Below are 23,723 nucleotides of genomic sequence, written 5' to 3' on the forward strand. Positions count from 1 at the left end.
ACAATATTGTCTCCAGGTACGAGTTCAAAATTTTACAGAACATTTGATTAGAAGGCACCAGGTGACTGCTTTTGTCTTTTCAAAAGATACTTAACCAGAGGGCCAGCTCAACTCATTAGAGTTCCATAATGTCCTGTCTGCCCAGTTTTGGGCTAACACTCATGATCTTTTCCTTTCTTTTAAAAAATATATGTAACTGCTTTATTGTATATATAATTCGTATACCATATAGTTCATTCTCAAAACCCATCATCCTCTTTTGAAATGTACGCCCAGGTCAGCAAAGGAAACTCATACCTAAATATGTTGAAGTTGATGCTGACATTACTGAATTATCATCTGAATAACCTTCCCATTTAATGAGGATGGTGTTTCTTTGTCACAGGAGACGTGAAGCACTGTTTTATAAGTGAATGAAGTACTGAGAGTTTTCCTCAGATTCCTCATATGTTGTCTAAAAGGCAATTCTCAGACTATATTCTTCAGAGATTTCAGATTTGAGCCTACTGAATGTTATTTTTAAATATACTTTGAGGTAGTAAAAACTAAAATTTAACACATTTAATTTTCGTATATTATTAGTTTGCTTCTGGATTAATTCCCCTTCTTTGTCAGAAAAATACTTAAAAAGTTTTTCCAGAGAAAGTCTATGAATGGTATAATTTCTGGGACCACATATGTCTAAAAATATCTTTAATGCTGCCCTGCTATATAAATGAGAGTTGGGCTAGAAGGTTTAGAGCACATTTCCTCGATAGGGTTCCATTCCTCATTTACCACTTACTTGCATCTGATATGAACTTGATTATTAATTTTCCTTTCTTCTTACATTAAAATATTTGCATTAGTTTACCAAATCTTCCCCATAATTTGTCTGGGAGTGGGCATCTTCTTATCTATTTCTTTGAAAATCATATTTTAAATTTTTAATTATGAGAAGTCTTGGCTATTTTTTTTTATGTTGTTGTTTAACATCTTCCAAACTAAGTTGAATTTATTATTTTACATTCGACATAATGCAAGTTAAAGAAAGAAAACAATCAAGTTATCTCATGGGCTGGAAGATGACTTATTAATTCCCTTTCATTTCTAAATCTCATCTAACAATTGCTACATTTATGAGGTAAGTCAGTTGAATGTTTGAAATCTAGATGAATCTTAAGATCTTCAATTTGCCCTGTTGAATATTCATGGTATTGACAAAAATCCCTTCAGGTAAATGTGAATTTAAATGCTTGCAATATTCCAGCATACTTGAAAAGCCTTTTTCACAGTCATCACAAACGTGGAGAAAAATTTTAGTATGTTCAATAGCAACATGTCTCTTAACATTTGTATGAAGTCTACTCCAAAAACCACACACTTGACATACAAAGAAGCTTTTACATTTGTCAAAGGTAATTTTGCTTAAGAGGCTGTACTGTCCATATTCTCCATTCTTATATTTATCATTCAACTCTATTAATTTGTATACGTGCTCATTCACCACATGGCTATGCACGTCTTCTGGGTCATTTGTTTCATGTTCACAGAACTGACACAAGAACTGTTCATCACAGCTGTGCTCTTGGAAATGCAGGTAGAGCTCACTCCTGGAGGAGAACTGTACATCACACTGCTCACACCAATAGAGTTGGCCACTGAAATGGGGATCTGCAGTGTGCTGGCTAAGGTTCTCAAAAATTACTGTCTGATAATTGCAGTATTTTCAAATGTAGGGATCCTCCTCATGCAGTTTGGCATGTTCAGTCAGAAGCATGTTGGTAGAGAAACTTTCCTTGCATACTCGACACACATTGAAATCAGTACGTTTTTGCTTCAGGATCTTAAGTTGCTTTAAATCAGAAAAATATTTGCTATTCAACTCACAAGTTCACATTTATAGAGGCCACTGCTATTAGATCTCTGTAAGAGCCGTTTCTGCTGGGCAGTCACATTTTAAAGCTTAACTCTTGTCAAGAACTTTACAAAGCTTAGCTGGTGGCTATTCATCAGTTTGGTCTTGGAGACTCTCAGAAGAATTGTTTTCTGTCTCTATATCATAATCTTTGGAAATTGCATGCACTTCTGCAGCAACATCGAAACATCTTCAGCAGGATGAACTTCTATAGGACTCTCCTCTTAGAGCTTGTTGGTTGACTTATTCAGGTGAGTCACGCTTCATCACAAATTTCAGTATCTGCACTTTTTCAGTAGAAAAGGAAGTGTGGTCTAGAATTCTAAGAACAGGATTGGGATCTAGGTAGTTCTGATTTCTGTTTCTGGCTTTGAGTCCATCTGTAAATTTTGGCAAGTCGTTTGATGTCCCCGTATCAGAATCATTATCTTCGTTGTCAGAATATTTTAAGTCTGGCTGTCTCAGAGAATGGATGCTTTAACAGTGATCAGAAAAAATTCCTTTGAATCCATCTGCAATTCTGCTTATTCCAGATGAATCTGAATAATGAGAAGGGTGTAAAGTCTTCCTTTTTCTTTTTTTAGGATAGTCATTTATATCTCTATCTATCTATCTATCTATCTATCTATCTATCTATCTATCTATCTATCTATCTATCTATCTATCTATATCTATCTATCTATCATCTTTGTTTATTTGCAAGGACTGGTACCAGGAATTGAGCCTGGGTCTCAGGCATGGCAGGTGAGAACTCTGCCTGGTGAGCCACTGTGGACGGCTCCATATATTTTTGATTTGATATAATTCTTAATATAATACTGAGTGAGGAAAAATGAATTAAAGGCAAATTTCCACAGATGGTAAGAAACTCCTCTTTGAGATACATCCAGAATTTATCTAGTCAACAGCCTCACACTTCATATTCCAAATGCTATTTTCCACATTTTAAAGGAGCTCAAACGCAAACGGGCAGAAGAGCTGGAACTAAACAAGAGTCGCTACGTGTACAACTTGGCGTCAATCCTTTGCTTACGGAGATGGTCAGTTTCTGGCAAGGACAGCTATCCCTAAGTCCGGCACCAATCTTTTACCCACGTCCCGGCCGCGCACCGGTGCGGATGGAGGAGCACGCAGCCCAACGCCCGGGTTGACCTGGTGGAGCCGTGCTGGCCCTCGCGCTCCCCGGCGCTTCCCGAGTGGCCTAGTTTTTAATAGACTATATTTTTTAGAGCAGGTTTATGTTTACAGGAAAACTAAACAAAAATAGAGAGCTCATATATACTCCCTCTTCCCCACCCCTGTTTCTTCTGTAATTAACATCTTGCATTAGTGTGGTCCAGTTGATAAATCAATATTGATATATTATTATTAACAAAAGTCTATCATTTACATTATGGTTCACCCTTTATGTTGTACATTTCTATGGGTTTTGACAAATGCATAATGTCATGTATCCACCATTACATTTTCATATAGAATAGTTTCACCACCCTCAAATCCGTTGTATATCATCCTTTCATCCCTCTCTCCCTCCCTCTGAACCCTTGATAATCTGATTTTTTTTACCTTCTCTATAGTTTTGTCTTTTCCAGCATGTCATTTAGTTGGAATCATACCCTACATATCCTTTTACTGGCTTCTTTCACTTAGCAAAAGACATTTATAGTTCCTCCATGTTCTTTCAAGGCTTAATTGCTCATTTCTCTTCATCATTGCATAATTTTCCCTTGCACAAATATACAAAAGTTTCTTTAGCCTTTCCCATATTGAAGAATATTTTTATTGATTTTTAATTTTTGGCATATATAAATAAAGCTGCTATTACTGTTCATGTGTGGATTTTTGTATGGCTGTAAGTTTTCAATTCATTTGGAGCACAGCTGTTGGACTATATGGTAAGTCTATGTTTAGCTTTGTGAGAAACTGCCAAACTGTCTTCCAAAGTAGCTGCACCATTTTGCATTCCCACCTCCAGTGAATGAACGTTCCTGTTGCTCGACATTCTCGTCAGCATTTGGTGTTGTCAGTATTTAGGGTTTAAGCCACTCTAATAGATATGCACGAGTATCTCATTGTTTTAATTTTCACTTCTCTAATAACATGACATTGAGTATCTTTTTATATATGCTTATTTGCCATCTCTCTATTTTCTTTTGGGGGGTGACTGTTCCTTTCTTTTACGTATTTTGTAATTGAGTTATTTTCTTATTAAGTCTTAAGATTTCTTTGTATATTTTGGATCAGTGTCCTTTATTAGATATATATTTTGCAAATATTTTCTTCCATTCTGTGGCATTTCTTTTTAATCTCTTAGTGTCTTTGGCAGAGCAGAAGTTTTTAATTTTGATGTAACTGAACTTATTTTTTCTTTCATGGATCATGCTTTTAGTGTTGTATCTAAAAGTCATGCTAATTTTTGTGAAAAGTGAAAGATCTGTGTCTAGATTCTTTTTTACTTGCACATGGATGTCCAGTTGTTCAAGCAACATTTGTTGACAAAGCTATCCCTTCTCAATTGAATTGCCTTTGCTCCTTTGTTAAAGATCAGTTCACTATATATCTGTGGGTCTATTTCTGGTCTCTCTATTATGATCCATTGATGTATTTATCTATTCTTTCACCAATACCATATTTTCATGATCACTGTAGTTTTATACTAAGTCCTGAAGTTGGGTAGTGTTAAGCCCCTGACTTTGTTCTTTTTCTTCAATACTATGTTAGCTATTTTGCTTTTTGCCTTTCCCTATAAACTTTAAAATCAGTTTGTCAATAACCACAAAATAACTTACTGGGATTGCATTAATTCTATAGATCAAGTTGAAAATAACTGACATCCCAGCAATATTGAGTCTTCCTATCCATGAATGTGAAACGTCTCTCCATTTACTTGGATATTCTTTTATTTCCTTCTTATCAGAGTTTTGTAGCTTTCTTCTTATAGATCATGTACATATTTCCTTAGCTTTATATTTAAGTATTTCATTTTAAGGGTTACTAAATGAAAGTGATGTTGTAGTTTTAATTTCAAATTTCAAATTTTCATTACTGGTAAATAGGAAAGCAATTAACTTTTCTATATTAACTTTGTATCCTATAATTTTTTTGGGGGGGAGGGTGGGGCATAGGCAGGCTCTGGGAATCGAACCCAGGTCTCTGACATGGCAGGCGAGAATTCTGTCACTAAGCCACTATTACACAACCTTGTATCCTATAATCTTTTAAAAATCAATTAGAATTTTTGTCAATTTATTATGACGAAGTAAATTCCACATAGAAAACCATCATTTGTGAACAATGACAGTTTTATTTCTTTCCCCAGTGCTTATAACTTTTATTTCCTTCTCTGTTTTATTGCATTACCTAGGACTCCCACTGTATTGTCAAATAGGATTGGTGTGAGGAAGCATCCCTATTTTGTTCCTAAGGTTAAGTGAAAATTATCTAGTTTCTCATGATTAAATTTGATATCAGCTATAGGATTTTTGTAGATGTTCTTTATCAAGTTGAGAAACTTCTCTTCTATTCCTAGTTTGTTGAGAATTTTTGTTTTTAGTGGGTGTTGGATATGTCAAATACTTTTTTTTCTGCATCTTTTTATATGATCATTTGATTTTTCTTCTTTAGCCAGGTGATGTGATGAATTACATTAGCTGATTTTCAGGGTTGAACCAGCCTTACATTCTTGGAACAAATACCACTTGGTTGAAGTTTATAATTCTTTTCACACATTGTTGGATTCAATTTGCTAATATTTTGTTCAGGATTTATGCATCTATGTTTATGAGAGATACTGGCATATAATTTTCCTTGCTCTTGATGTCTTTGTCTAGGTTTTCTGTAAAGACAATGCTGACCTCATAGAATGAGCTAAGAGGTGTTCCCTTTGCTTCTATTTTATGGAAGAGTTTGTAGAGAATTGGTATCATTTCTTCTCTAGATGTTTGGTAGCATTCACCAGTGAATTCATGATTCAATTTCTATAATAGATATAGGTTTAGTAAGATTATTTCTTCTTATATTGTGTCATTCAAGAAATTGATCCATTTCATCTATGTTAACAAAATTATGAGCATAGAGTTGTCATAATATACTATATTATCCTTTTATTGCCTGTTGTATCAGTGGTGATGGCTCCTCTTCATTTCTAACATTGGAAAATTGTGTCTTCTCTCCTTTCTTATTAGCCAACCTGGCTTAGGGGTTTAACAATTTGATATTTTAAGGGAGCTGGGTTTTGGTTTTATCTATCTCCTTCTGCTTATTTATATTTTGTCTTCTTTTCATTATAATTTGTCTTCTTTTTTGTAATTTCCTAATGTAGAAGCTTAGATTATTGAACTGATAAGTTTCTTCTTTTCTAATAATATGCGTTCAAAGCTATAAATTTCCAGGTGGGCAATGGTGGCTCAGTGGCAAAGTTCTCACCTGCCATGCCAGAGACCTGGGTTCGATTCCTGGTACCTGCCCATATCAAAAAAAAAAGCTATAAATTTCCCTCTAAGTACTATTTTTGTTGCATCCAACAAATTTTGATGTTATATTTCATTTTCATTTTGTTCAAAATACCTTAAAATTTTCTCCTGAGAGTTCTTCTTTGACCTATGTATTATTGAGGAGTGTTTGTTTAATCACTGAGTATTTTCAGATTTTCCTGATATCTTTCTGTTATTGATTTTTAGTTTGATCCTAGGTAATCTGACAGCATACATTGTATGAATTCTTTTTTTTTTTTTTTTTAGTTTGTTAAGGGATATTTGCTGGCCCATAATATGGTCTATTTTGGTGAATGATCCATATGAACTTTTTTTTTTAGTCTTTTCAATTCATAAAACAGGCATTAAGAACATTCAGAATTGTATCAAACAGATATGTTTTTTGGGAAAGGCAGTATAAAATATATCACTGAGATAGTCTCTATTGTGTAACTGTAATTTAAAAGTTAACAGCCCACAAAAATATTTTATTTGAATAAGGCTCTGACAAAGAATCATCTTAAAATAACCTAATTTTTTTTTTTTATGTAAAAGAACCTTAGTGGGTGGCCACCGTTGCTCAGTGGCAGAGTTCTCACCTGCCATGCCAGAAACCTGGATTCAGTTACGGGTGCCTGCCCATGCAAATGAAAAAAAAAGGAAAAGAACCTTAGATACAATTTACCTGCATTTATTTATGACCTAAAATAATATTTATCTCAAATGTTTAGAACTCAAGAAAAAGGAAAGCAGCTCTGTAGGTTTCTTATTAATTCACTTAGAGCACGTAAGAATCCAGAAAAAGTTAACATAAGAAGCAAGCTAAACTTTTTGGTATTAAATAAAATCATTATTACAAAAAGGATTCCATATAGATTACTGAGATTTCAATTACATTTCTCTCTTTACTTCTAAAAAAATGCTGCCAGTCCCCCAAATCTACTGGCACATTAGTATGTAGAGTGGACACAGTTTTAGAACTGCACTGCATACAGAATGCAGACGTCTGGATGCCCTCCACAGGGGTTCTTCACCAGCCACCCAGTGTGCAGGTGCTGGGTGGACTCAGGGCACTTCCTTCGTTCTCCCATATAGGCATAGCAGTGATTTGTCCACCCAACTCCTTCACTGCAGTAAAGGACTAACTTTGTTCACTGCTCCTTTTTGAAAAAGCTGTCCAAAGAAAAGAGAATTTTCACAATTTTTTACTTTACAAAGTCAAAGAGCCACTTGTGCTCTCCTCTTTCTGAACATGAAATATGTAATTGCTTGCTCTTTGCTCATTTTTGTCACTCTTGAAAGAAAGACTGCCGTGTCTCCCTGGTCTGAGGTCCAAGGGGCTCTGGTGGGGACACTGGTCTTGAATCTCTCAACAGTTCTTTTGTTATTTGCCCTGACCAGGCTGGTGCTCGTGGTCTCACCGACCAGACCATGGACCTCCCACCGGAATCTGGTTGCCAGTGTGTTCCCACCGAGGCTGGCTGGGTAGAAATGGGAACAGCCAGCCCCAGCGGACAGAGGTCCACTGCCCTTACTCTTATTGGGGGACTCGAGGACCCTGGTTCTCATCTCAAGGGCCCCCACTGGTCTGTGCCCAAGATCTCTTCAGTCACCCACCCACACCCTTAACCAGAGCACACCTGAGTAAATTTCTGTTCCTTGAAACTTCAATGAAGCTTGACTGAAGGAGCCCTGAAGATCTTAGAGAGGCAAATTATGAAATGTGATTTTTTTAAATGTTGCATTGCTAAAAGCTCCTGTACAAAGTAAACAGAGTCTTTGATCACCAAACCACCAGCTGAAGGCAAAGCCCACCTGCTTGATACTCAGGTAAATAAGTTATCTAGAGATGAAGCTGGCAGTTTTTTAGACAAAATGATTTAAACAGGTGTGAGGGGGATCAGGACGCACTTGTGCTTGAAAAAGCCCTTTCTCGAGAGCACATCTCAAGTAGTCATTCAATAGTCCCACAGGTCACAAAATACATCCCCACTTTCCATATTCTCCCTTTATGCCTGCAGAAGTATTACTTATTTTTCCCCACATGTCTAAGTTTGTAATGCTGCAGCAAGAACATGCACACATGCATAATTCCTGGAAGACATTGATGAGTCCACAGCTTTACTACCCATCCTGGGATTCGCTTTCCTAAAAAATAAATTTCCATTCAGATGATCCACTTGTCTTTTTCTGATTTATTATGAAAAGTTACCCTCAAAATCTCTAAGAACTGATTTACTGAAAGAACTAGAAACTGTCTACCCATCCCAATACCACAGTATCCAGGAAGAAGACAGTCTTTTAATGACCTTAAAGTCAGTAATTTTTATTGGGTAAAAGAATTAAAGGCCAGAACACAGTTTGGACCCTCTGCCCCCTGCTCCCATGGAACCAAGGGCAGCTGCCCAGCACTGTGGCCTTGCTGGCTTCTGTTGGCTGAGGCTTTTTCCTTCAGACACACCAGGTTGAGGAGGGTCTGACCCTCAGTTTCACACATCCCACTGAGGCACCAAAAGACTCTGAGGCTTGGTATGCTCTCTCTTGTGCTTCTGAAATTACTCTTTGGAATCATATTAATGTCAACAATTTATAGGTCACAGAAGAGGTCCAACCTTACTACTTTATGAAACACCTCATTCTTAGATAAAACTCTCCTCAGTTTTCTCCACCAAATGGCTTTTGGTTAATTCCAAATAGCTGGCCTCTTAGAGCATATGATGATGTGCACCAGCTCTGAAGGTGCTTTCTGCAGGGGGCAGGATCCCCTGGGGAGCTCTCCCTGCAGCCCACAGTCCGGGCAGGCACAGAGAGCCTCATCCTTCTGTAATCACATGACCCTATTTCAGGTGATGCAGTTTGTCCCCATTGTTTACCATAATGCCTCCATATAACTGCTGCCCTGGCACCTGCATACACTCACACTTTCCAGCCCCTATGTGGCAGCTTAGACATTATCACTGGAGCTGAAGTTTCTGCTTCTAAAGCCGGGAGAATCAAGAGGACTCCTGCCAACAATCCCACTGAGTCCTTTCTCTCTCTACAGTCCTCTCTGATGCAAAGTGACATGACCCATTAGCTAGTTGTTCAGGAAAACTTGGCTAACTGAGTCTCTGTCCTCACTGGAATCAACTGAGAAAAGCCTTGGAGGGTGCCTCCACCATCGCTAGGTTTCTTGAAGAGGAACTGCAGCTGCTTTTAAAGTCTGTACCTTCGGTGTTTCAGCAGAACTGCATTTTACTCAGGGTGTGTGCTCCAGCAGGCCTCCCATGACTCCAGGCTCCCCTAACTGCACGAGGGTGACACAACTTGTGTTCACCAGCCACGGGGCCACTCTGGGAACACCGCAGACGTCTCAGTTTGGCAGCTCCTTCAAAATCAGTCATCTTCATTGTGAGTCATCACAAGCTGTCATGGAGAGCACAGTCAGAAAGGGCTCCAAGGCCTAAGGCAGGCTGGGACCTGTGCTCTCCAGGTCCACCCTGCCCCATGTTAGCTTAGCTACACAGGGCCCTCAGGGTGCTGGAACACAAACAAAGGGTCCCAGAAGAAAGAACTAGGGTCTTGGGATGACTTATAGTTTTTCAGAACCTCAAAATGAGTTTCACAATCTACTTCTCAAGGGATGTGGGCCAAGCAGGGCTCCTAGTTGCTGGTCTTCTGTTTCAGTTCAGGCATCTTCCAAATTCTCCCAAGGTCAACTTTCCGCATGAAGAAGGTGATGGCAAAATTACACTTGAACCAATCTCTGTTATAATACATGTACTTCAGAAAACTTTTATTTGAAAATTCCTTTTAAAGCCAGCCATTTCCTCTGCATTCAGTGTTGCTTTTTGGGATTAATCCCAGGCCTTTAGCGTTTAGTCTTGAGTGAGTAAACTCTTCTTTTTCCTTACTAAAAGTCAGTTCTGGTTTATCCAGAATTGTCAATTCAATTCATAGGTTTCTCTTCTTAATTCTCACAGCTTTTGTCCCAGTGGAGATTCATTTCCCGGGATGTAAAAATGGAACAAGTCAAAGGTGTGAATATTCATCTGGGGGTCCTATCCAATCATGACAAGATTTTTGGAGACGGCAGAATCTTGAGACTCAGTTCTGCACCACATCCCTGCACTCTGCATGGTGCTCAGGGCCCAGCTTATGGCTGAGGCCAATGAGAGCATGGCACAGAAGAGTAATGGAAGTCTACCTCGGGGGCCATAGACAGCCATGTGAACTTGGGAAAAATCTGCATTCTGCTGTTTTAATTGATATATATTTGTATACCATGTAGTCATAAAAAGCATGTAATCAAAGTTTCACAATATCATCATATAGCTGTGCATTTATCACAATTGACTTTTTTATTCTTTTCTGTGAAAAATAACATATATACACAAAAAGTAATAAATTTCAAAGCACATCACAGTAATTAGTTGTAGAACAGATTTCAGAGTTTGGTATGGATTACAATTCCACAATTTTAGGCTTTCACTTCTGTCTATCCTAAAATATTGGAGATAAATGAAATATCAATATAATGATTCAGCAATCATACTCATTTCTGAAAACCTACATTATCGGTATAACTCCACCATCACCTTTGATCATTCTCTCACTCTTTAAGAGTATTTGGGCTATGCCCATTCTAGGGGCTGTTGATAATATGGGATGGGGGATGGAATTAGCTGATGCCCTGGAAAGGCTAGCCCCTCTGTATTTCAGGATTTATCTGGTCCAAGGACGTATCTGGAGGTTGTCGGTTTCTGGAAAGTTACCATAGTGCATGAAACATTTGTAGAATCTTGCACAATGCCCTAGGTGTTCTTTAGGATTGGCAGGACTGGTTTTGGTTGGAGTTTGGGAAGCTATGATCAGTAGAAATGTCTAACTGAAGCTTGTATAAGAGTGACCTCCAGAGTAGCCTCTCGACTCTATTTGAACTCTCTCAGCCAAGATACCTTATTTGTTACAGTTATAATAGTTAGGGTTCTCTGGAGAAACAGAATCAACAGGAAATATTCATAAATATAAAATTTATAAAAGTGTCTCACATAACTGTGGGAACGTAGAGTCCAAAATCAGTAGGGCAGGCTATGAAGTTGACAATTCCGATGGAGGGTCTGGATGAACTCCACAGAGGAGGCTTGCTGGCCAAAGCAGGAAGAGAGACTGTCTCTTCTGAATCCTTAAAAGGCTTCCAGTGATTAGATTAAGCATCACTCATTAAAGAAGACACTCCCCTTGGCTGATTACAGATGGAATCAGCTATGGATGTAGCAAACATGATCATGATTTAATTCTATGAAATGTCCTCATAGCAAAAGACAGGCCAGCACTTGCCCAACCAGACAGTTACCAGTATCTGGCCAAGTTGACACATGAACCTGACCAAGACAGTCCACCCCTTGTCAACTTGACAGCTATACTCATCACCTTAAACCATAGCTAATTTCTAAATAGAAAACAATAAAAGACACATTTTTTCTCACCTAACAATACTCAACTGTCCTGCATATAATCTTACAACTTAAATAGTATAAATGAACAAAACAGCATTACAGTCCTTGTTTCTGTAACTGATCATGTGGTCATAGTTCATATTTGTCACTACTTTCTTCCACTACCCATTCCATGTTCCCTTTAGCCTCAGCAAGCATTTCAGCTGGCCATAGTTCTTTGCCTGGTGGAGTGACCCAAACCTTCATTCCTGAAGTTTCAGAGCCATTGGATTGGGTTGTTAGCAGTTTTCCATTGATTTTAATCACAGGGCATGGTAGTTCTAAAAGACACCCCCTAGGGGATCTCCTATATTCCAGGAAAACTCTTCTTTACCTCCCTGTGTAGTTGCAGTCCTATTTCCCCCTGATAGTCAGGGTCAGTCGCCCCAACCATTAATGTAATCCCGTTCTTGGCTTGTTGGTCCAGGGGCATGAGTAGCCCAAAGTGACCAGGTGGCAGTCTTAGATTCCAGTCCAATGGAATCAGTGTTGTTTCTCCTGGTGGAAGCACTCCCCCTTTAGGAACTAAAACCTGTAGACCAGCAGAGCTAAGGGTCACAGGGACAGCAAAAAATTTCCTAGTGTATCACTAGGGGTAATAGTGAGCGGTGCTACTCTCATTTCCACCTCTTGGTTCCTGGACCCATGGATCTTGGCTATGGGAGAAATAGCACCATATAGTGGAAGCTGTTTCAGAGCATACACAGCTTCCTGGAGAACATTACCCCAGCCCTTCAAGGTATTAGCCCTTAGTTGGCACCATAATTGAGTTTTCAAAAGGCCATTCCACCATTATATCAATCCAGCTGCTTCTGGATGATGGGGAATGTGGTAAAACCAGAGAATTCCATGAGCATGTGCCCATTCCCACACTTCATTTGCTGTGAAGTATGTGCCCTGATCAGAAGTAATGCTGTGTAGAATACCATGACGATGGATAAGGCATTCTGTAAGCCCACAGATGATAGTTTTGGCAGAAGCATTGTGTGCAGGGAAAGCAAATCCATATCCAGAGTATGTGTCTATTCCAGTTAGAGCAAATCGCTGCCCCTTCCATGAAGGGAGTGGTCTAATGTAATCAACTTGCCACCTTGAAGGGCCACCTCAGGGAATGGTGCCATACCAGGGGCTGAGTGTGGGTCTCTGCTGCTGGCAGATTTGGCACTCAGCAGTGGCTGTAGCCAGGTCATCCTTGGTGAGTGGAAGTCCATGTTGCTGGGCCCATGCATAACCTCCATGCTTACCACCATGGCCACTTTGTTCATGAGCCCGTTGGGCAATGACAGGAGTTGCTGGGGAAAGAGGCTGACTGGTATCCACAGAATAGGTCATCTTATCCACTTGATTATTAAAATATTCCTCTGCTGAAGTCACCCTCTGGTGTGCATTCACATGGGACACAAATGTCTTCATGTTTTTAGCCCACTCAGAAATGTCTTTCCACATACCTTTTCCCCAGACCTCTTTGTCACCAATTTTCCAATTATGGTCTTTCCAAGTCCCTGACATCCAGCCAAACCATTAGCAACAGCCCATGAATCAATATACAAACACACCTCTGGCCAGTTCTCCTTCCAAGCAAAATGAATGACCAGGTGCACTGCTCGAAGTTCTGCCCACTGGGAGGATTTCCCCTCACCACTGTCCTTCAAGGACACCCCAGAAAGGGTCTATAGTGCTACAGCTGTCCACTTTCAGGTGGTACCTGCACTTCATGCTGAATCATCTGTAAACCAGGCCCAAGTTTTCTCTTCCTCAGTCAGTTCACTGTAAGGAACTCCCCAAGAGGCCATAGCTCTGGTGTATGAAAGAGAAGGTAATGTGGCATTAGGGGAGACCATGCCATTTGGGCCATTTCCTCATGTAACTTTCTTCTGCATTCAGGACCTGCTCTGGCCCTATCTCGTATATACCATGCTGCACATGCCCAACTTTATGGCTTGTTCGGTCAGACAATACCCAGCTCATGATAGGCAACTCAGGTCTCATGGTAACTTGGTGGACCAAGGTTAAGCATTCAGTCTCTACTAAGGCCCAGTAGCAGGCCAAAAGCTGTTTCTCAAAAGGAGAGTACTTACCTGCAGCAGATGGTAAGGCTTTGCTCCAGAATCCTAAGTGTCTGTGTTGTGATTCTCCTGTAGGGGCCTGGCAAAGGCTCTAACCAGCATCTCTATTTGCCACTGACACTTTCAGCACTACTGGATCTACTGAATCATATGGTCCAAGTGGCAGAGCAGCTTGTCCAGCAGCCTGAACCTGTTAGCAGTTTTTCTGATCACTCGATAAATGGGCCAGAGTAGCATACTCAAATGAGGAATATGTTATCACCAAAATCCAAAGAGACCAACTAGGCATTGTGCCTCTGTTTTGGTTGTAGGAGGAGCCAGATGCAGCAACTTATCCTTCACCTTAGAAGGGATACCTCAACATACCCCACACCACTGGACACCTAGAAATTTCACTGAGGTGGAAGGCCCCTGTATTTTTGTGGGATTTATCTCCCATCCTCTGACACACAAATGCCTTACCAGTAAGTCCAGAGTAGTTGCTACTTCTTGTTCACTACATCCAATCAACATGATATCATCATTAAAATGTACAAGTACAGTGTCTAGTGGGACAGAGAAATAATTTAGGTCTCTTTGGGCAAGATTATGATATAGGGCTTCAAGAATTCATATACCCCTGAGGTAGGACAGTGAAAGTATATATAATATTCCATGTTATGTATATACCATATTTTGTTAATCCACTTGTCTGTTGATGGGCATCTTTTGGTGATTGTGAATAATGCTGCTATGAACATCGGTGTGCAAATGTCTGTGTCACTGCTCTCAGCACTTCTGGGTATATACCAAGTAATGCTATTGCCAGGTCATAGGGCAACTCTGTATTTAGTTTTCTGAGAAGTTACCCTGTCTTCCATAGTGGCTGTACCATTATACATTCCTACCAACAGTGCATAAGTGTCCCAATTTCTCCAGATCCTCCCCAACATCTGTAGTTTCCTGTTTGCTTAATGACAGCCATTCTTATAGGTGTAAGGCGGTATTTCATTGTAGTCTTGATCTGCATTTCCCTTATAGCTAATGAAAATAACATTTCCTCGTATGCTTTTTAGCCATCTGTATTTGCTCTTCAGAAAGTTCCTATTCATATCTTTAGCCACTTTATAATTGGATTGTTTGTTCTTTCGTTGTTGAGTTGTATGATTTCTTTATGTATACAAAATAGCAAACCTTTATCCAATGTGTGATTTCCAAATATTTTCTCCCATTGAGTTGGCTGCCTCTTCACCATTTTGAGAAAGTCTTTTGAAGCTCAAAAGCATTTGATTTTAAGGAGTTCCCATTTATCTATTTTTTTAAATTTTGTTGCTTGTGCTTTGGGTGTAAAATTTAGGAAGTTTAGGACGCTACTTCCTATTACTAGGTCTTAAAGAAGTTTCCCTACAGTTTCTTCTAGGAGCTTTATAATACTGGTTCTTTTTTTTTCTTTCAGAATTTACCAAACATTTTTAATGATAGGCTATTCTGTTTTGAAATTTTTTTTATTTATTTATGAAACATAACAACATACAAACACAAACATTCTTACCGTATGATCGTTCCATTCTTGTTATATAATCAGTAACTCACAATATCATCACATAGTTGTATATTCATCATCATGATCATTTCTTAGAACATTTGCATCAATCCAGAAAAAGAAATAAAAAGAAAACAGAAAAAAATTCATACATACCACATCCCTTACTCCTCCCTTTCATTGATCACCAGCATTTCAATCTACTAAACTTAACATTTGTTCCCCCTATTTTTTATTTATTTTTAATCCATATGTCTTACTCATCTGTCCATAAGGTAGATAAAAGAAGCATCATACACAAGGTTTTCACAATCACACAGTCACAGTGCAAAAGCTATTTCATTATACAATCATCTTCAAGAAACATGGCTACTGGAACACAGCTCTACATTTTCAGGCACTTCCCTCCAGCCTCTCCATTACACCTTAATTAAAGAGGTGATATCTATTTAATGCATAAGAATAACCTCCGATATAACATCTTGACTCTGTTTGGAATCTCTCAGCCATTGGCACTTTATTTTATTATATTTATTAATTTTTAATTTTTTAAATACCAAATAAACACAAACAATCATAACTATTGATTATTCCATTCTATATCTGTAATCAGTAATTCACAATATCATCACAGTTGCATATTCATCCTCATGATCATTTCTTGGAACATTTGCATCTATTCAGAAAAAGAAATAAAAAGAAAAAAGAAAAAAATTCATACATACGATAGCCCCCACCCCTCCCCCTCACCGATCACGAGCATTTCACTCTAAATTTATTTTAACTTTTGTTCCTCCTATTATTCATCTTTATTCAAATGTTTTACTTGTCTATTGATAAGGTAGATAAAGGGAGCAGCAGACACAAGGTTTTCACAATCACACAGTCACAATGTGAAAGCTATATCATTATACAATTGTCTTCAGGAAACATGGCTACTGGAACACAGCTTCACATTTACAGGCAGTTCCCTCCAGCCTCTCCACTACATCTTGACTAACAAGGTGATATCTATTTAATGCATAAGAATAACCTCCAGGATAACTGCTCAGCTCTGTTTGGAATCTCTCAGCCATTGACACTTTATTTTGTCTCATTTGACTCTTCCCCCTTTTGGTCAAGAAGGTTTTCTCAATCCCCTGATGCTGAGTCTCAGCTCATTCTAAGGTTTTTCTCAATCCCTTGATGCTGAGTCTCAGCTCATTCAAGGATTTCTATCCCACGTTGACAGGAAGGTCCACACCCCGAAAGTCATGTCCCATGTAGACAGGGGGAGGGTGGTGAATTTGCTTGTTGTGTTGGCTGGAGAGGCCACATCTGAGCAACAAAAGAGGTTCTCTTGGGGGTGACTCTCAGGCCTAATTTTAAGTAGGCTTGACCTATCTTTTGTGGGGTTAAGTTTCATATGAACAAAACCCAAGACTGGGAGCTCAACCTATAGCTTTGGTTGTCCATACTGCTTGTGAGAATATCAAGAATTCAACTTGGGGAAGTTGAATCTCTCCCCGTTTTCACTATTCCCCAAAGGGGACTTTGCAAATACTTTTCCACTCACTGATCAAATCACTCTGGGATTCATCGAGGCATCACTCTGGACAAACCAACAAAATCTCATGTCCTACCCAAGGTTCCAAGTACTTATGATGTTCAATCAAGCTATCTACATAAGTTACATTAGGAAATGCACTAGTCAAAATATAGATTTTATACCAAATAAACATTTTTTGCTTTAGTCTCACACATAACTTAAAGTTTTAAAATATTAATTGCCATCTATTTTCAGCATCCTGCAGTGATGACATTCCTTTATTCTTCCTCACGCAAAAACATTTTTTTAATTTGTATATTTATTCACTATTATTATACACTCTAGACATTCCTATAGTATACCATCTTGGTCTTTATTGTCTTTCTTTCTGATTTCATTTGTGTCCCCAGCCCCCCTCCCTCTCTCATTCTCACATTCAGCTTCTTTCAGTTTTAACATAATTGTATTACAGTTAGGTAGTATTGTGCTGTCCATTTCTGAGTTTTTACATTCAATCCTGTTCCACAATCTTTATCCCTTCAGCACCAATTACCCAATATCTTACCCTATTTCTACTGCCTGATGGCCTTCGTTACCAATGAAATTCTCCAAGTTTATTCATTAATGTCAGTTCATATCAGTGAGACCATACAGTATTTGTCCTTTTGTTTCTGGCTAATCTCACTCAGCATAATGTCCTCAAGGTTCATCCATGTTGTTACATGCTTCATAAATTTATTCTGTCTTACAGCTGCATAATATTCCATCGTATGTATATACCACAGTTTGTTTAGCCTCTCATCTGTTGATGGACATTTTGGCTGTTTCCATCTCTTGGCAATTGTAAATAATGCTGCTATAAACATTGGTGTGCAAATGTCTGTTTGTGTCCTTGCCCTCATGTCCTCTGAGTAGATACCTAGCAATGGTATTGCCGGGTCATATGGCAATTCTATATTTAGCTTTTTGAGGAACCACCAAACTGCTCTCCAGAGCAGTTGTACCATTTGACATTCCCACCAACAGTGGATAAGTGTGCCTCTTTCTCCACATCCTCTCCAGCATTTGTCATTTTTTATTTTATAGATAATGGCCATTCTGGTGGGTATGAGATGATAGCTCATTGTGGTTTCAATTTACATTTCCTGAATAGCCAGGGAAGTTGAGCATCTTTCCATGTGCCTTTTGGCCATTTGTATTTCCTCTTCTGAGAAGTGTCTGTTCTAGTCTTTTGCCCATTTTGTAGTTGTCTTTTTGTTGATGAGTTGAACAATCTCTTTATGTATTGTGGATGCTAGACCTTTATCTGATATATCATTTCCAAATATTGTCTCCCATTGTGTAGGCTGTCGTCTTACTTTCTTGATGCAGTTCTTTAGCCTCTTTGTGTTCTTTGATGCACAAAAATGGTTTAATTTTGAGGAGTTCCCATTTCTTTCTTTCTTTCTTCAATGCTCATGCTTTGGGTGTAAAGTCTAGGAAACTGCCTCCTATTACAAGATTTATAAGATATTTTGCTACATTTTCTTTTAACAGTTTTATGGTCTTAGATCTAATGTTTAGGTCTTTGATCCATTTTCAGTTAATTTTTGTGTAGGTTGTGAGATACGGATCCTCTTTCATTCCTTTGCATGTAGATATCCATTTCTCTAGGCACCATTTATTGAAGAGACTGTTTTATCCCAGATGAGTTGGCTTGACTGCCTTATCAAAGATCAATTGTCCATAGATGAGAGGGTCTATATCTGAACACTCTATTCTATTCCATTGGTCAGTATATCTATCTTTATGCCAGTACCATGCTGTTTTGACGACTGTAGCTTCATAATACACCTTAAAGACAGGTAGCGTGAGACCTCCGACTTCGTTTTTCTTTCTCAGGATACTTTTAGCTATTCAGGTATCCTGTCCTGACAGATAAATTTGGTTATTTTTTCTGTTTCTGAAAAGTAAGTTTTTGGGATTTTAATTGGTATTGCATTGAATCTGTAAATTAATTTAGGCAGAATTGACATCTTAACTATATTTAGTCTTCCAATCTGTGAACACAGTATCCCCTTTCATTTATTTAGGTCCTGGGTGATTTCTTTTAACAATTTCTTATGGTTTTCTCTGTACAGGTCTTTTGTCTCTTTAGTTAAATTTATTTCTAAATATTTTATTCTTTTGGTAGCAGTTGTAAATGGAATTTTTTTTCTTGATTTTCCCCTCAGATTGTTCATTACTAGTGTATAGAAACACTATAGATTTTTGAGTGTTGATCTTATAACCTACCACTTTGCTGTACTCATTTATTAGCTCTAGTAGTTTTGCTGTAGATTTTTCAGGTTTTTTATCATATAGTATCATATCATCTGCAAACCATGAGAGGTTTACTTCTTTATTTCCAATTTTGATGCCTTGTATTTCTTTTTCTTGTCTAATTGCTCTGGCTAGAACTTCCAACACAATGTTGAATAACAATGGTGATTGTGGACATCTTTGTCTTGTTCCTGATCTTCAGGGGAAATTTTTCAGTTTTTTCCCATTGAGGATGATGTTAGCTGTGGATTTTTCATATATTACCTTTATTATGTTGAGGAAGTTCCCTTCTATTCCTATCCTTTGAGGTGTTTTCAACAGGAAAGGATGTTGAATTTGTCAAATGCCTTTTCTGCATTGATTTGTTGATATAGTGTATTACATTGATTGATTTTCTTATGTTGAACCATCTTTGCATACTTGGGATGAATCCTCCTTGGTCATAGTGTATAATTCTTTTAATATGCTGATGTATTCGATTTGCAAGAATTTTATTGAGGATTTTTGCATCTATATTCATACAAGAGATTGGTCTGTAGTTTTCTTTTTTTGTAATATCTTTGTCTGGTTTTGGTATGAAGGTGATACCAAAATGAGTTAGGTAGCTTTCCCTCCTCTTCAATTTTTTTGAAGAGTTTGAGCAGGATTGGTACTAATTCTTTCTGGAATGTTTGGTAGAATTCACATGTGATTCCATCTGGTCCTGGTCTTTTCGTATTGGGGAACTTCTTCATGACTGATTCAGTTTCTTTTCTTATGATTGGTTTGCTCAGGTAGTCTATTTCTTCTCGAGTCAATGTTGCTTGTTCATGCCTTTCTAGGATGTTGTCCATTCATCTACATTGTCGAGTTTATTAGCATAAAGTTGTTCATGGTATTCTCTCATTACTTCCTTTATTTCTGTGGGGTCAGTGGTTATGTCTCCTCTTCCATTTCTGATTTTATTTGTTTGCATCCTCTCTCTTCTTTTTGTCAACTTTACTAAGGGTCCATCAATCTTATTGATTTTCTCATGGAACCAACTTCCAGTTCTGTTGATTTTCTCAATTGTTTTCATATTCTCAATTTCACTTATTTCTGCTCTAATCTTCATTATTTCTTTCCTTTTGCTTGCTGTAGGGTTAGTTTGCTGTTCTTTCTCTAGTTCTTCCAAGTGGACAGTAAATTCCTCGACTTTTGCTCTTTCTTCTTTTTGATAGGCATTTAGGGCAATAAATTTCCCTTTTAGCACTGCCTTTGATGCATCCCATAAATTTTGATATGTTGTGTTTTCATTTTCATTTGCCTCGAGATATTTACTGATTTCTCTTGTAATTTCTTCCTTGATCCACTGGTTCTTTAACAATGTGTTGTTGAGCTTCCATATCTTTCTGAATTTTCTGGCACTCTGCCTGTTATTGATATCCAGCTTCATTCCTTTATAATCTGAGAAAGTATTTTGTATGATTTCAATCTTTTTAAATTTATTGAGACTCACTTTGTGACCCAGCATATGGTCTGTCCTTGAGAATGATCCATGAGCACTCGAGAAAAAGATGTATCCTGCTATTGTGGGGTGTAATGCTCTATAAATGTCTGTTAAGTCTAGCTCATTTAGTGTATTATTCAAATTCTCTGTTTCTTTATTGATCCTCTGTCTAGTTGTTCTGTCCATTGATGAGAGTGGGGAATTGACGTCTCTGACTATTATGGTAGATGTGTCTTTTTCTCTTTTTAGTGTTTTTAGTGTTTGTCTCATGTAATTTGGAGCATTCTGGCTCAGTGCATAAATATTTATGATCGCTATGTCTTCTTGTTGAATTGTTCCTTTTATTAATACATAGTGCCCTTCTTTGTCTTTTGTTTTACATTTGAAGTCTGATTTGTTGAATATTAGTATAGCTACTCCTGCTCTTTTCTCATTGTTATTTGCATGAAATATCTTTTCCCAACCTTTCACTTTCAACCTATGTTTATCCTTGGGTCTAAGATGCATTTCCTGTAGATAGCATATACAATGGATTTTTTAATCCATTCTGCCATCTATGTCTTTTGATTGGGGAGTTTAATCCATTAACATTTAGTGTTATTACTGTATGGGTAGTACTTTCTTCTACTCCTTTGCCTTTTGGATTTTATGTCACATCTAATTTTTTTTTTTACCCTTACTGATAGTCTTCATTTCTACACTCTTCTCCATACCTCTCTCTCCTATCTTTTCATATCTGTCTCTAGTGCTCCCTTTATTATTTCTTGCAGAGCCAGTCTCATGGTCACAAAGTCTCTGTGATTTTTTTGTCTGAAAATATTTTAATTTCTCTCTCATTTTTGAAGGACAATTTTGCTGGATATAGAATTCTTGGTTGGCAGTTTTTTCTGTTTTAGTAATTTAAATATATCCTCCCACTGTCTTCTCACCTCCATGGTTTCTGCTGAAAAATATATGCATAGTCTTATTGGGCTTCCCTGGTATGTGATGGATTGTTATTCTCTTGCTGCTTTCAAGATTCTCTCTTTCTCTTTGACATCTGACATTCTGATTAGTAAGTGTCTTGGAGTACGTCTATTTGGATCTATTCTGTTTGGGGTATGCTGCACTTCTTGGATCTGTTGTTTTAAGTCTTTCATAAGAGTTGGGGAATTTTCAGTGATAATTTCCTCCATTAGTTTTTCTCCTCCTTTTCCCTTCTTTTCTCCTTCTGGGACACCCACAACACATTTATTCATGTGCTTCATGTTGTCGTTCAATTCTCTGAGTCCCTGCTCATATTTTCCCATTCTTTTCCCTATATTTTCTTTTGCTTGTTGGATTTCAGATGTCCCATCCTCCAGTTCACTAATCTTATCTTCTGCCTCTTGAAATCTGACATTGTAGGTTTCCATTGTTTTTTTTTCATCTCCTCTACTGTGCCTTTCATTCCCATAAGTTCTGTGATTTGTTTTTTCAGACTTTCAATTTCTTCTCTTTGTTCATTCCTTGCCTTCTTCATATCCTCCCTCAATTCACTGATTTGATTTTTGATGAGGTTTTCCATGTCTGTTTGAACATTCTGAATTAATTGTTTCAGCTCCTGTATCTCATTTGAATTGTTGGTTTGTTCCTTTGATTGGGCCATATCTTCAGTTTTCCTAGTATGAGTCATTATTTTTTTGCTGGTGTACAGGCACTTAGTTACCTTAATTAGTTTATTCTGGAGATTATTTTCACTTTTTTTTTTACCCAGGATTTTCTTGCTGGATGACTTTGTTGTCTAATCTATTCTTTGACATTCAGTTCAGCTTATTCTAGACCTCTAGCTTAGGTTTTGTTTAACAGATCATAATTTTTCAGTTCTTTTTTTCTTGTTTCTTGCCCTGCCTGTATGGTGCCTTTTTTACCCCCTTAGGAGGGTCTACTTAGGTATTATAGACCCCAGCCAGATTTTCCTAGACCAAATTGGCCTCCTGTCAGGAGGAAAGACTCACCTGCATCAGTTTTCCCTGAATGTTAGACCCAGCAGATTGAAAAGCTTTCTTATGTAGCCTCTGGCCTCTCTGTTTTTCCTATCTTCCCAGTATGTGGTGCTTGACTGCCTGCAGGTCCCACCAGCATAAGGTGATGCAGTACCTTTAACTTTGGCAAACTCTCCCTGCTGGGGTCCTGGTGGAAACAGAGGAGAGGTTGTAGTCTGGGTTTAATCACTTCACTTTTCCAGACCCTGGGGTCTGGACTCCTAGCGTGAGGGATTCCACCTGAGCTGGGCCCCACCCCTCTCCTGGGGAAGGCACAGGCTCCAGATAAACACTCAAAAAAGCTTAATTCTGCCTATGCCTGGGGCACTGGAGCCCAGGAAGCCTTGCAGCTGTTTCCAAAGAGCAGTCAAGCCATAGAAACACAGCCACCAAAACAAAAGAGAAAAATCCTTTTCAGAGCAGGACCCCATTCCTCAGTTTTGCCGATCAAGAGCTGAATTGGTATGTTGCTGTGTGTATCTCCAGGTCCTCTGTGCCCCCTCCTTTCCTTCAGGCCTCAGACCTCTTCAAATCCAAAAAAACTCTTTTTTTATTTTTATTTTTCTGTCAGCCCTGTCACCTCTGCACCCGGGCAAAAACCAGCAACCTCCACTTTTACTCGAGGTTCAGCTGAGCTGGGGGCCTATTTTTAGTAGTCAGAATTTTAAAATTAATTCCACAATTGGGGTTTGTGTGCTCAGCCCCTGCTGCTGGTAAACTCTCTTTCCTTTCCCTTCTGGGAAGCAACCTGTTGGGGAGGGGCGCTGGCCACTGCGGCTTGGGGAACTCACGGTTCTGGGGGGCTTGCAGCTGGTCCAGCTGGTCCTGATTGGTGTACCCTGTGTATTCTGTCACTGATGTGGCCCCAGCAGTTGTTCTGCACTGTTCCTGGCTATTTATTAGTTGCTCTGGAACTAATTAGTTGCTAATTAGTTGCTATTAGTTGCTCGTCCGAGCTAAATCCTACACCTCACTAAGCCACCATCTTG

General features: G+C 38.5%; 1 protein-coding gene and 1 pseudogene across 1 annotated transcript in view; one reads left to right on the top strand and one right to left on the bottom strand.

The window, feature by feature from the left end:
- Positions 1–23,723, top strand: part of LOC143660037 (uncharacterized) — a 142,364-nt gene that overhangs the window by 4,131 nt on the left and 114,510 nt on the right. The gene's annotated exons all lie outside the window — the stretch shown is intronic.
- On the bottom strand, positions 1,041–9,758 carry LOC143658374 (zinc finger protein 639 pseudogene; annotated as a pseudogene).

Source organism: Tamandua tetradactyla, chromosome 16, assembly GCF_023851605.1.
Source record: "Tamandua tetradactyla isolate mTamTet1 chromosome 16, mTamTet1.pri, whole genome shotgun sequence".
Classification (NCBI taxonomy): domain Eukaryota; kingdom Metazoa; phylum Chordata; class Mammalia; order Pilosa; family Myrmecophagidae; genus Tamandua; species Tamandua tetradactyla.